The 14,852-nt window shown below is 42.4% G+C and overlaps 1 protein-coding gene across 4 annotated transcripts in view; it reads right to left on the minus strand.

Annotated features, from left to right (window-relative positions):
* PAG1 (phosphoprotein membrane anchor with glycosphingolipid microdomains 1) overlaps positions 1-14,852 on the minus strand; it is a 140,221-nt gene that overhangs the window by 57,115 nt on the left and 68,254 nt on the right. For all 4 annotated transcript variants that reach the window (XM_034668239.1, XM_034668242.1, XM_034668238.1 and 1 more), the window contains one exon: positions 4,847-4,939. The gene's annotated coding sequence lies outside the window, so the exon portion shown is untranslated. The remainder of the gene's footprint in view (positions 1-4,846; positions 4,940-14,852) is intronic.

Consider the following 14,852-nt stretch of genomic DNA (forward strand, 5'->3'; position numbering starts at 1 on the left):
TCTGCAGCGTGTACTGGGTTAATGAATGAGGACGATGTATCCGCAGCTACCTGTGAAGCACATTTAGGGACAGTCCAATCTCTTTGGGACCAGCCTGTCACAAAGCCAAAATTTCTACCTGAAAGACCAAAAGGCCACAGAATTTAAAAACTGTGGGAAAAATTTGGTTTCCAAACCAGGAACAGTTTTCCGTGCAGGAAACATTTGTTTAGCTCAGGACCCGTTAATCACGAAGCTATGATTCTAGTTCTGTTTTCAAACTATTTATCAAAAAGCACTGAGCAAAACTTGGTTCTTTCTTATCCACCATGAAGGCTTTCACAGAATTTGTTCTGCATACTAACCTCCCTCCTTCCTCTGTCTCTCCTACTGTATATTCCCTATGCCTCATTTCACCCCTGCCTGTTTTTAATTTACTCTATCTTAATGTGTTATATATTGTGCCTTATTCCTAAAAGCCCTTCTGGAGCCAGCTAGGACATAAACAAACGACTGCCAGCTTTTCATAAAGATGAAAACAGCTTAGAGACAATCCAGTCCTATCCTCCATATTTTACAGATGAGAAATCTGACGCGCTGAGGTCCCAACAACTACTGGCTTAAAGATGGGGTGGAATTTAGGGATCCTAAATGCAGCTAACTGATCTTTCCTCAATACCTGATTGCCTTCTATGACATGTTCTGTGGTCTCTCCTTTTCTTAAGGCAGCACTGCTCAAGGGGGTGTTGCTAGACATTCCTCCCCCTCTGAGAGAATAAAACATTTAGGAAACCCTGCACTCTACATCTTGCTGTGGAGAGTCACAAGAAAATTCTGAGAAACCTGCAATACATACATCAATTTAACTTCAGTTAATCAATATCTGATCATAAATGAAAGATTTTTCTTTTCTCTTTCAGGAGAGCGGTAGGGAGCTGCACCCATTAACACCTCTCTCTGGGAGGTATGGGGTAAGGCAAGACCGCCCAAAGGCAGCTGTCTAAATCCTCACAGCAGGACAGAGAGGAGAAGGGTCAAACATCCATCTTACTGACATTATCGGCTTGAATAGTGGCTTCTCTCAGTATTGGCAAGTCCAACACCGCTGGCCTCAGGGCTGGAGCACATAGAAAGGTCCAGGACCCACCCGGTGAAAGAGGTGTTGAGGAAGAGGGAGAGCAGTGGCCCTTGGCCTTTCTCCCAGCGAGGCCAGGGTGGCCGTCCGCAGGCAGGCTGTGGGGCACAGCTCACCCTGACAGCCAGGGGAGGCAGTGCCTGGAATCCTGGCTTGACCACACAGCATTAACCTGCACCCACTTTGAATCTAGAAGGACAGAAATTAAAAATTCTTCTTCCCCTGATATAAACGCCAAAAGACAAGGGGTGTACGGTTCAAAACCAGCAATGTAACACATTGTGTGTGCTTCTGGGGGAATGGCAGACCCCCAAAGGGACAGGACCATTAAGCAAACTCTGTTTTGGGAACAGAGGTACCTGTGGTTGGGTGCACAGAGCCCTAACGCCTAGATTCCGGCGCAGACAGCCCCTGGGCACAGGCCATCCACCCTCACCATCCGTGGATCCCTGGACAAGTTACCCTCTCTGAACTTCAGTTTCCTCTTCGGTAAAAAGGGAATCATAATAACGGTAGCAGTGGATTAAATGAGTTAATACTTAGAAAGTGCTTAGACTCCTGCTTGCCCCACAGTAAGTGCAGTTTAAGTGTTTGCTAAATAAAAGAGTGTTGTTAAGCGTTTACTCCAATTTCCCTCCACTGGTGTATGCTTCCTTTCCCAATAGACAAAGGTGAGCTGTAACAGGTGAAATGAGCCCTTTGCAACTCCTCATTTTAAGACAAGGATAGTCCTTGTGTCCTAGTGACGAGGATGTGAATGAAGCCAGCCGAGGCGATGCTTCTGCCTCTAGAGGTGCACCCACGCACTCTGCAGCGAGCTGCCACTGCGTTCTGGCAGGCGGAGGTCCAGGCTCTGCAGAGCAGGTGTCACCGGCGCATGCTAATGCTCAGGCCTGCAGTACGCTGGTTACCGGGGTCCCAGCAGCACAGGGACAAGAAGGCAGGATGGGAGACGGGGCTGCCAAGTCACAGACGGGCCAGCAGTTACCCCACCAACTGTCTCCTGAGGCTCCTTGATCACCCCCCCCACCAGGCTGCGCCTCCAAGGGGCTCCTGCAGCAGCAGTTGGGACTGACCCCACCTCTGCCTTACCTGCCTTAGTAGCCCCTAACGTGGCTGTTAAAAATGATAAAACAAAAACCACTTTTAAAAGAGACAAAATAAATGTACCAATATATTGAAGCAATGAAGGGAAACAGTTTTGTATCATCTTGGTTAGTTTTACTTGGTTCCTTTGGTATTTACTTGAAAATACCATCATCTATATTTTACCTATTTTTAAGAGGTTATACAAACACATCTTTAAAAACACATTTTAAAAGACTGAGAAATTTTAAAACTAAGCAGATAATGTACCTGAACCATGTCATAAGTAGCAGAGTAAAAGATTTGCTTGAGGTGTCTGAGGCCGATCCTTACATAGGTTACAAAAAAAGCCGAGAGGGGTTTGCAATAATCTAACGAGCGACTGTATATCGACATCATCACAGCTGTAATTTTAGAAATCTTATAATTTACATGATATAGTTCTTATAAAAATATACAGGGAGTTCTTCTTATAAATACCAGCCAAGACTGGGGAATATGAGAAATCTCTCTTGGAGCACAAGGTTGAGGGGCCCTTGAACTTGGCTGGGAACGGCCCCAGCACACCTGCTCTTGGAGCTCCCCAGTCTAGCTCGTGTGCTCTGTGAACACAGCAGCCCAAAGCCTGACAACATCTCTTTCTGCTCTAGTGAGAAATGCACGTGCACACACGTGAAGTCCCCAGACACCTGGGGCTATTGGCGACCATCACACCACGCAGTTCCTCTGAGGGGAGTGGGGTGGGGGAGTAGCAGGGAGGCGGGGTGAATGGGGATAGGAAGCAGAAACACCAGGCCTCAGCCTCGCTTTACAGTTCTGCCAGTTCAGTTTCCAAGGCAGGGTTTGCACACTGCTTTGAACCTTCACTTTGACAGTTGTTGACTTTAAAGCTCTGGACATTTGAGACATGGCGCCCTCTTGCACTGTCCCTAGCAGTGGACTTCTTACCACCAAGCACATCATTTAACGTGTCTTTTCTCTCCTGCCTAATTAGGCAGCTCACATTTGCGTCTGTGAATCACCAGAGGAGAGGAGGTGCGTCGGCTGCTTTTCATTGATACTGACGCGAATACTAATGCACAGGGAGCGATCTCCAAGCAGTTCTGCTGTGTTTATAAACTTCGTGATTGTAATTCTTGTTACTACAGTGTTTAGAGAGGCACACTGCTGTCTTAAAGCCTTTTTAAGGTAACACATGCATAATGCAAGGTCAAGAAAACTATCCCTTAAAGGAAAACTATTTCCCTAAATTATGACTTGCATCTACAGTAATGAGAAGCTATTAAGATATATTTTTTAAAAAAATCTCTAAGCTGATCTATTGCTTCGGATTTTGAGATTCTCCACCGCTGTTTTCTCATTCTGTATGCACGGCACAGATTCCTGCCAAGCCTATTACAGTGAACAAACAATGTCTTCTCTGTCAGAACAGACAATGAATAGTATCGCCAAATTCTCCTCTAATGTACAGCCTCCATTCCCCTCACCCAGCTCCTTCAGAAAAGAACAACCAGGATGAGGACAGATGAGGAAAACATTACTCGCCCCTTGCCAATCTGAAAGTGCATTCTAGCGAACTAAGGACTAAGTAATGTCAGCCATATATTAACCGCTAAACAGAGCAAGCTGACAAGTTTATTTTCTTTTAAATTGGATCGTATATTTTTGCATTTCTGTGGGTTGTGTACATGGGTATCTTTATCAGGAAGGAAGGAGGCGTTTTATCAGATATCATTTCAGGGCTTAGCAAAAACGGCTTTTGGCTGCAGACTGAGCAGCAACAGGGGAACCTTATAGAAATGACACAGCATTTTGTGTTAAAATATTGGCAGCCAATTCATGAATGCTAAAGCGGACTCTGAATTCGGCTGCTTCTGTTAAGCCTTTATTCCCGCTAAGCTCATGATTCATAAAGAAAGCACCCGGAGTTACTCCTCTGAAACATACAGTATGATGCTGACAGACTCCTCTTTGAGGGGTCTCTCTCCTTTTCTCTCTCTCTCTCTCATATTCATGTTCTCTCTCTCACACGGATGCCCTCTCTTCCCCCCAGAAGAGGCATTAAGGATATGATTTTCCAAAACAAGAACTTCATGAAGTATTTGTCACCAACCAACAACAGCCTTACTTAGTAGGTATTTTCATGAGAGGAGAACATGGATTTCTTTAAAATCTCCCACATCTGTAAGTCTTAGTTGGTGTACAATATTATGATTCTGTTTTCTTTCCCTTTGTGACATGAATATAGCCTATATTTGATTGTAACTTCTAAGAAGAACTGCACCACGCTTTCCCCACAGAAGACAAAAATGCTATTTTTATAATCAAACCACACTGGCTATTGTTTTCATGAATGCCAGAGAGAGATTAACACGAAGAAAAAAGTACCGCCTCCCTTGTCCTCCTTCGCTCCCACACATTTGTAGTAGGACTCCGCAAGCTCCCGGATCCCGACGGCGGCATTCTCCGGGGAACACACCGAGGAGAGACTGCAGGAGAGCCCCGCTGTTCTGCTCTCTTCTCTCCCTCCCTCTCTGGCAGGACTCTAGCCTTGTGTTAGACTGAACGATCAAGCCCGTGGGCAGCACCACTGCAGTCTGCAAATTCTCATGAGGGGCCCCCTTATTGTACAATGGTAATATTTACCTTGGAGAAATGTTTGTCCAAATAAGTAATCAGGGTTCTGGCAGTGGACTCCCTTTGAAATGTGGTGGTGAGAGTCCTCTCTTCCTTCTTGGCCTGTAACCAAAGAGAAAGAAAATTAGGGGAAAAAAGGCAGATGGATACAGACTGTGAAAGATACTTGACCAGTTCATTGTAAAAACATGAGCAAATTCAGGCCAGACACTGAGCTTTTTATTCCTTCCTGAGCAAAGCAAGCTGCAAAATTGAGGAAAAACTACAAATAGTAGTAAATAAAGGAAAAACAATTTCTCACATAACAGTCAATGTCTGATCAAACGCCCATCGATTTACTTGCTCTTTCCATATTTTTCCTAACATGAAAAATAAATCTATGTGTTATTGCAGTTAATATTAAAATTCAAGTATCTGTTACCTGAATTTGGGATAAAACAAGTAATGTATTTGAAGAGTATTTACACTTTTAAATAAAGTAAGCTGTGATTTAATTATGAGATTGTCTTAGTAAAAGGAGCATCTTCAGGGTGTCTGGGTGGCTTAGTTGGTTCAACGTCTGACTCTTGATCTTGGCTCAGGTAATGATCTCAGGACGGCGAGATCTGAGATCAAGCCCTGCGTCAGGCTCCGCACTGGGTGTAGAGACTGTTTGAGATTCTCTCTCCCCCTCTCCCTCTGCAATCTGAGCCCCCATCCCCCACCCCATGTGTGCTGTCTCTCTCAAATAAATCTTAAAAAAAAAAAAAAAGGAGCATCTTCAGTACAGCATGAACTGCGTGACCTAAATGACATGCAGACCTCCTGGTCCCACGTTGTTCCTTCACCCACCCACTGTGTGAATGAGGAAGATGTGCAGGAACGGAAGGGATGACGGGGATGCCTTGCCTTCATTTCCCTCCTGATCCATCAGCATCCCTCTGTCCCATCCCATCCATGGTTTTGCTCTAGTTTTGGTGCCCAGCCTTTCCTCCATCCCCCTTTCCTCTCCACGTCTCTTCCCATCTCCTAACAAATATCTCCTGTACTGAACCTCTGTTTGACGTAAGGCCCCATAATAAGTGCAGTGTGGGAGGGAGTAGGGGAGAGGGATGGAATGAATGAATGAAGGCACTGACACCCTAAGGGGAATATCCTAGCTGTTAACTAAGATTCAGAATTTCTCAATTACTTTTAACAGACTGAGATACAATTCCTGATTTGAATATAAAAAACTGAGTACAACACGAGCCTTCTAGATTTGCATCTAGTGATGTTCTATTATTAGGACCACATATGATCATCTTAGACTGTATGTTGCTTTCTTCCATAGCAGAGTCAGCAGATTATTTATACTATCTCGAGGTGCATCTATTGTTTCCCTGACAGTTACCAAGTGAGAAATGGCTGCCTTTTGTTTGCCACTGCATTCAGCTATTATTATTTTCTTTTCTTTAATAAGTCTAAAAAGACCAGAATAAGACACACAATCGTGGGCTGTCTTCTTCTGACCCGACTCCAGGTCTTTCCACTGTCAATCACACAAACTAAAAGGGCAGGGCGGATTCACTGGGTGAGGGCTTGACAGACAAGAGCCTTTCCCAAACCACCTTTCGCTCTTTCATTAGATTTTAAAACAAACCTCTTCCTGTAACCCTGCCATGCAGATATATTTAGATGTGGATTCCAACTGTAAATATCTCCACTTCCCCATGTCATCATGGTCGGTCCCAGAGAACTTTCCTGAATTTGTTAGAAATAGAAGCAAGATTGGATTATCTAAATCAAACTGCTGCACTCAAAAAAAAAAAAAGAATATTTTTCTTAAAATACCAAATCTTATTAATAGGTATTAGAAATAATATGTTTGCATATGCTTTCTCTATTACTAGATGGGAGTAAAGAGTCTAATTTGAAAATTGAGCACATAACTTGACTGTTACTCTAATAACATAAAAGTTGTACATAATTTTGCATTTTTGGAATATACATTTCATGCCAAAAATATTTCAAAGAAACAAGGTAATCAGGACAGTGTAGTACTGGAATAGGATAGACATATAGATCAATGCACTAGAATGCACCATCCAAAACTAAACCTGTATATCTATGGCCAATTAATTTTTGACAAGGGTGCCAAAGCTGTTCAATGGGGAAAAACTGTCTTTCAACAGAAAAAATCTAGGACAACTGGATAGCCACATGCCAAAGAATGAAGTTGCATCCTCAACTCAGACCATACAAAAACTGACTCAGAATGAATCAAACCCTCCATTTTAAAGCTAAAACAACAAAACCCTTAGAAGAAAGCATAGGGATAAATAAATCTTCATGAGTTCAGATTTGGCAGTGGAGTTTTATATATGACACCAAAGGCACAAGCAACAAAAGAAAAAAATAGATACATTGGACTTGATCAAAATTAAACACATTCGTGCTTTAAAGGACACTATTAAGAAAGTGAAGACAACCCAAAGAATGGGAAAAATATGGGTAAAGCATATCTGATAGAGGACTTTTATCTAGAATATATACAGAATTCTATAACTCAATAATGAAAAGACAACCCAATCAAAACTAGGCAAAAGATCTGAATAGACATTTCTCAAAATAAATACACAATGGCCAATGAGCACATGAAAAGATGCTCGGCATTATTAGTTATCAAGGAAATGCAAACCAAAACCGCAATGAAATGAGATGCCACTTCATCCCCCATAGAATGGCCATAATCAAAAAGTCTACATGGTAACAAGTGTTGGTAAGGATATGGAGAAATCAGAACCCTCCATATCCTGCCGAGGGAATGTAAACTGGTACAGTCACTTTGAAAACAGCCTCGTTCTTCTTCCAAAAGTTAAACAGACGAGTTACCACTGGACCAAGTAATTCCACTCCTAGGTATGTACCAAGGGAAGTGAAAACATATGTTCACACAAAAACTTGTGCATGGGTGTTCACAGTGGCATTATTTTAATAGTCCCAAAGTGGAACGGGACAAATATCCACCAACTGGGGAATAAACAAACAAAATGGGGTATATCCATATATATATCCATATATACCCCCCAAAAATATTATGTAGCCAATAAAATGGAATGAAGCACCGAGTCATGTTACAATATGGATGAACCTTGGAAATATGCTAGCCTTGTGAAGATATGAACCTTGAAAAAAGCTAGTCACACTAAAAGCCAAATACTCTATAATTCCATTTATGTGAAATGTCCAAAAAGGGCAATTAGATAGAAACAGAAAGTAGATTAGTGGTTGCGTAGGGCTGCAGGAGACGGGGATGATAGCTAAGGGGGGCAGAGCTGCTTTCTGAGGTATGGACCGTGGGATGGTTGCACAACTCTGTAAATACACTAAACACCATTAAACTGTCCACTTTAAATGGGTGGATTGTATGGCATGTGAATTCTATCTCAATAAAGCTGCTACCAAAAATAAACTCCAAGAAATGTGAACATTATAATGTCTGCCATTTTCCAGATCAGTTTGAAAGAAATATTGCAAACCCAACTGTGAGTCTGGCTGGAATCACTGGGGTCATCAGCATGAAGCAGGATCACCAGGTTCCATGGCCAGCTATCAGGTTCGGAGTGAGACAACCGGGCCATCATTCTGCATGGACCAAGTGCCTGTTTCAGATCCCCTTTCACGCTCATGACCATCTCTAAGGGTAGACAGCAGTTAGTCACTGCAAACGATGACTGACCCAATCAAATAGAAATCCTATCCTTTCTATGTTGCTTTCTTTTTCCACTAAATGGAATTGTAGGACTTGTGAAGCGAGGTGTCTACTCCAATATGGCCACCCCCCCCCACTGCATATACTATGTCAGTGGAATGCCAAATTCACGGTGTTGTCTTCCATACCTAGTTCACTGACAGAGTTTTTATTAGGACTGTTAGCAGGTCCTTAACACAGATGATGACATTCGTAAGAAGGCTCAAACAAGTGAACTCTGATAATTCATGATACATTTTGCCTGCTAACCTGAAGGCTTATTCTAGCTAAAGCCACTCAGAAAAACTGACATAGAGTTCAATTTCTGGGCCACTGGGACCCTGAGGGCTGGGTTATGCACCTGACAGATGGCCTGACCCAACCCCCAGCTGGCATTGCTGAGAAGAGGTGTAGGAAGAGGAGTGGTTTTTTCCTGTGTTTCTCTTTTGTTTTGTTTTTTAAGTTATGCCCTTAGAGTCCCTTCTAGGGAAATAGTGATGATGGTGACAGCATATCCCCCTGCTATCTGGGTAATAAATACAGGGACTCAGTACAGACTTGAGCAACCCAACTCCAAATTCATGTTTGACTTTGAAAAACTATACTTGGAGGCAGGTTATCCGCTCACTGTGAGACTAGAATCATGCTCACTTAAGGACTTTCAAATTTAAAAGAAACTTAAAGGTGATCTACACATCAACCCCACTTGATACTTGACCCTCTCTACAGTGTCTGTGACCTCCAGGTTGTAAGTACAATAACGAAAGGACTTGGTCAAACATAACAGTTAAAAGTACTGAGCACAGAATGAATCGGTGCCTAATATATAATAATCATTGAATATTTATTCACTGATTGAGTGAATTAATTTAAAAAAAATCAGAGTAGATTTGAGGATATTGCTATAATTAAGCTGCTCTCCCTGGCAGTCCCTGAAGACAAGGAAAGGAGCAGGATCGCAGGTCACTCATGATCGGCGTGGGACCACAGCAACATATCACACATACAAACACCACCCAAGTAAATACTATCTTTTATCCACATTGCAGTGGAAATAAACCAATAAACAAAACTTAGATCTGCTAATCAAGTCTATGCCAGAATCCCTTCCATAATGAAGGGCTCCCAGAACGAATTTGTTTCTGTCTTTGGCAAATGCTGTTAGATTTGAGCTGGGGTAAGGAAGGTTCTTTTTCACCCAGTGACTTAGTGGCCTCAACCTCGTTGGAGTCTTGGTTCTAACTTCTAGGGCCATACAGAACAAGTCCAGTAATTTCCCTACATGGCAACCTTTCAAATACTCAAAGACACCTATTTAAAGAAGTTCCTCTTCTCCTGCCCTTGAGGTTCCCCTTCTTCATTCCAAAGAAAATAGTTCTGGGTACCAGCTACCCTAACTCAAAAAACCACACAGGCTGGAAGAAGAAGAGAGCTAGAACTCGCAAGAGCAGAGCAGGCTGAGAGCCCATTCCAGCTGCAAAGCCCAACTTAGGGGAGTGGCTCAGTCACCAAGCACAACGTCCAGTGGACAAGGTAACCTTGATCTGATTTAGGAAACAGTACTTATGAGGGTTTTGGTGATGGTGCTAGGGGAATTCTTGTGGACCAGATATCATAGGGAGGCAAAGCTATCAACAGGGAGCAAGAATAGGCTGGTGAACTCGGGACAGTGGTCCCTTATTGTCCTGGGGTCTAATCACAGCTGCATAATTTGGCCACTGGGCAGTGATTCAGGGTAAGAGCCACAATTTCTTGAGAAAATCTCCTGGCAGGATCAAGACAGACCATGGTACCCAAAATAGATACTCAGTCCCAGACTAGAAGTAAGAGAAAGATCTGAAACTTACAAGGTCAATGAGTGAGTACCATGGGAATCTGGAAGTCATTCCTGGGATAGGAGATCCTACACCTGGGTGGCAAGAAAGGCCACTTGGGATGCAGCATTGGTCATCCCAGTGGTCAGCACTGGGGCAATACCATTCTTAGCTTGGGAGATTACAATTCAACCAATAATTCAGCCAGCACTGAGCAAGACCGTACTGTGGGCGAGGCATGGAAAGATCACAATTAGTGATGTGTTCCACTGCCTTGGGGACTAGGTTTAAACATCTTCAGTGATGTTTCCTGCTTCAGCTCAGCCTCGCGGGGGGGGGGGNGGGGGGGGGGGGGCAAGATGATGCATGCGAGAGGAACAAGTGGGGAAGAAGTGGGGGAGGAGGCATGCTGGGGGCCAATGCTTTTGTTTTTTGTTGTTTTCTTCCAAATGACGAAGCTCAAAGGCGCTTCTCCAGATTAAGTAGCGCTTGGTCAGTGAGGAAGAGAACAGGACACTTACTTGCGTCAGTGCAGATTCCAGTCTTATTTAGAAAACCTGCCATCACAGAAGCTTTCTTCACCAGCTACATTAGACTGTTGTGATATATGAATCTTATACTTGACTAAAACAAAATCTAACTTTCTTTCATATATGATGCTACTAAGCCAAATCTCTCCTACTGTCGTTTTGCAATTTAATTGGTGGTGGTGATGGTCAAGTGCTTACGTCATCCCCGTGGCATTTCTGCCTCTTAGATCTGGGTCATTGCATTAAATGTCAAGATGTTCTTGAATTCTATTTCTCTCCTTTGTTATTACATTAGCCATCTCTCCCAGCTTTGGGCCATGCATTTGTACAGCTGTACCCAAGTGAAGCCTACTGTCGACTAGGACAGGATTGGGTTCAAATACCAGAAACTTTCTCTACGAAAAGAGCAATTTATACATCAGTTCCCTCTGGATATACACACCAAACCAGTTATTAATCTAGCTAATTACACATACCTCCTATTTGTCCAAATGATAAATGTTAGCAATTTGATACACTTTGGGTATTAAAACCCACAAATATATGTATAAACTAATGCATGCTATTTCTTATTAATCCAACTGAATTCTATGATGGGTTTAGTAAATTGTCAATATAACAGAGATCAATCTCAAAGCACAGACATTGCCTTCCATTAAGATTTTAAATTCAGTCCTTCACCATAATCATGTAAGAAAATATTACTGAATATGCTCAATGGTGTAGAATTAAAAGGGTAGCTAAAGCCAACGCATCTGAGCTATGATGTCCTGAACAATACTGGAACACTGTAATTTACAACGGATGCTTCTTCCTCCCTCACCCCAGGATTCTCGACTTCCTGGGCTGCACCTCTCCCCTTGCTAAGCTCCCTTGTGTTTTCTGGCCATTTTTTCTTGCCAGCTTTCCCAGCTGTGCCTCCTGTCTCTTCCACCCCTCAGCTGTTTTAGCTCACACTTCCAGCCTTCCCGGGATTCTCGGTGTGAACGGTTCTAGTTTTCATGCCATCTGATGTCTCCTGCCCCATTTCTCACACGCTCTAATAGCTGAAATCCTTGATGTATGCGAAGCAACAGTCCATTAAGAAAAGAGTATTTTCAGGGAGTTAATTTTCTTGGCTGAGAACAGAAAAATGGAAGAGACAGGGAAAAGAAAGTTCAGAGGTGCCAAAGAGAGGCCACTATGAAGATAAGATGAAAGCCAAAAAAAAAAAAAAATCAAAAATTTTTAGGCATCAAAAAGATGTAAGTATGACACTGGGAAAATAATTCTTTCTGAAAATCCTCTTAAATGGTGTGGTTTAATAAAAATAATCCCCTTTCCAAGGAGAACATATTTTTCTTGAATTCTGGGGAGCTGATGATAAAAATCCTTTAGGCATGTATCCTCATACTATCTACAATATACAGGACCCAGGTAAGCATAGATACAGTTATAATACACACACCGAGTTATTAACAAATCACATTTCATTAGCAAAAACCTTCTTTTTGTAAGAATGTTACCTGGAAAGAGGCCTAAAATGACACTATTTCCTAAGCCTTATCTGTAAGCATGCACTTGGACTTGAATTCCTTGCAGTTTCAATATTAACAGAGAAAAAAATCAAAGTGACTAAAGTGCTCAACAGGAAAGAAAATCCTTTCTTCCTGGCAAAAGACAGAATAGTTTACAATACGCAAATTCAATGTACTTAAGTAAAGCTGCATGCTTCTCAGACATCGAAACATAAAGCAAGGCAACACAAACACAAACAATAAAAAGATGAGCTTTGGGACTTAAATGTTACTTTAGTGAACAGAAAATATATAAATTGACTCCTCTACTTACGTGTTAATGAATTGGTAGTAAAACAAATATTTAAAAACATCTCCTTTAGGCAATATAAATAGACAAGATAATAAACAGGGCAATTGGGGCACCTGGGTGGCTCAGTCCATTAAGCGTCCGACCCTTCGTTTCGGCTCAAGTCATGATCTCAGGTTCATGACCTTATGGTTGTGAGATGGAGCCCCATTTCAGGCACCCTGCTCAGTGGGGAGTCTGCTTGAGAGTCTCTCTCTCCCTCTCCCTCTTTCTCTTCCCCTCCTACCCCATGTTTGTGCACGCGCGCTCTCTCTCTCTCTCTCTCTCAAAATAAAGAAATAAATCTTTAAATAAACAAACAGGGCAATTAAAGAGATCATTCATTCCCTTACTCACCATTCAGTGTTATTTCCTTGCTAAAAACAAAACATAAACACTACTTCAGTCCCTTCCACTCTATTTTATCTGGGAAGCTGTCTTTGGAATGGAATTTAAGCTGCCATTCAATCAAGCCTATTGCTTTGGCTTGTCTTTGTCTCTTGGTGGGTACCTAACTGGGCAGCCACTTGGCACACCTCCCTATCACAGAGCCTCAGATGAGCCTTTAGATATTTCCCAGTGAGGGGTAATTTCTGTTTTCTCTAGTCCTGGGATCACCAAGGGATAGTGGGGCTGGAGTGTCCCTGATCACGGAGCTTTCCTGGAAGTTGTCTGCATGGGTGTGTATGTATGGGGTGGGGGTAGAGGTACCTTCCCCAGGAAGCTGAGGAAGGTGTGGGGTCAAATGCTAACTTGAGTTTGCCCAAGTACGCTTTTGAGAAACCCCCAAATTCACAGACATCTAGTCACTTTTAGAAGTCCCAGCTGCAGACTGTGGAGGAAGCTCAGGATAGAAAGAGAACCCCTCTCCCCACCTCAACCCCTCCCACTTTAGGTTCCTCAGAAGTGGCTGCTTTTGTTTGTGCAATGGCTCTGCTGGTGGGGTCAAAAGGGGGATGCATTTAAGCTCTGGTTGTTTTCCTGGCAGCTTTCCACATTATTAGAGATTGTTGTCTATAAAGTGTCTGAGTTTTGGAGGAATGTGTAGGTGTGTATGTGTGTGCGCACGCGCGCACCCTGGAGGGGGGTAGGTTGGCATTTTGTATATGGATCTTACGTCCCAAGTAATTTCATAGTGCCCCCTTCTTTCTATATACGTATATATATGCATGTGTATTACAAACTATATATCCATCTCTATATATGTATATAAATGGAACATACATTTTATACATGTAGTTAGTATATACACACTCATACACATTTAACCTCTTCAACATGAGACTTTCAACACTGCCTGTGGATATCACATCCTTAACTGTGCCACTGATATCACACTCTTGCAGCCATTCTCTTATGAACTAAGTCTAGTTTTATGAAATGCTATGGTACATATGACATTTCAATCATTTCTCTGATGGAAAACAACTACTAAATGACCAAAGTTGAACTTTAGAGAAATTCTGAGACATTCAGTGAAATGTAATGCTCAGTATCCCAAAGAAAGTCAAGGAGATTCATTTGAATGGAAATAATTCATGACCTGATAATGTATTGTCAATGCTCAGTACATATTCACTCTATTATGATTTGTAAGACACGGTGTGTTCAGCAGAACTGAAGGCATCATCATGGACTCCAGCCTACTGAGCTGCATCTTCTCTGCAGGGTGGCTACATTTGGAATCCTGCACCTTGCATGTGTGAGGACATGGCTGTGTGCTACCTTTTTGAGCCTATTATGGGTTGAATTGTGTCTTCCCCAAAATTCCTATGTCAAAATCCTGATGAATGTAACCTTACCTGGAAATGGGATGATTACAGATAGAATTAGTTGCAATGAAGTCAGAATGGAGAAGAGTGGGCTCCTGATTCTAATATGATTAGTGTCCTAATCATATTGAAAACAGAGAAACATATAGGGAAAATGCCCTGTGAAGACAGAATTTATGCAGCCACGGTCCAAGGACATATCAGCAGCCAAAAGAGAGGTCTGGAATAGACCTTTTCTTGTACCTTAAGAAGAACAACACCTTGCTAACACCTCAATCTTATGCTTCTAGCCTCCAGAACTGTGAGATGATAAATTTCTGACATTTAAACCACCCCTATAGA

The sequence above is a fragment of the Ailuropoda melanoleuca genome, chromosome 9, assembly GCF_002007445.2.
Source record: "Ailuropoda melanoleuca isolate Jingjing chromosome 9, ASM200744v2, whole genome shotgun sequence".
NCBI classification, from domain to species: domain Eukaryota; kingdom Metazoa; phylum Chordata; class Mammalia; order Carnivora; family Ursidae; genus Ailuropoda; species Ailuropoda melanoleuca.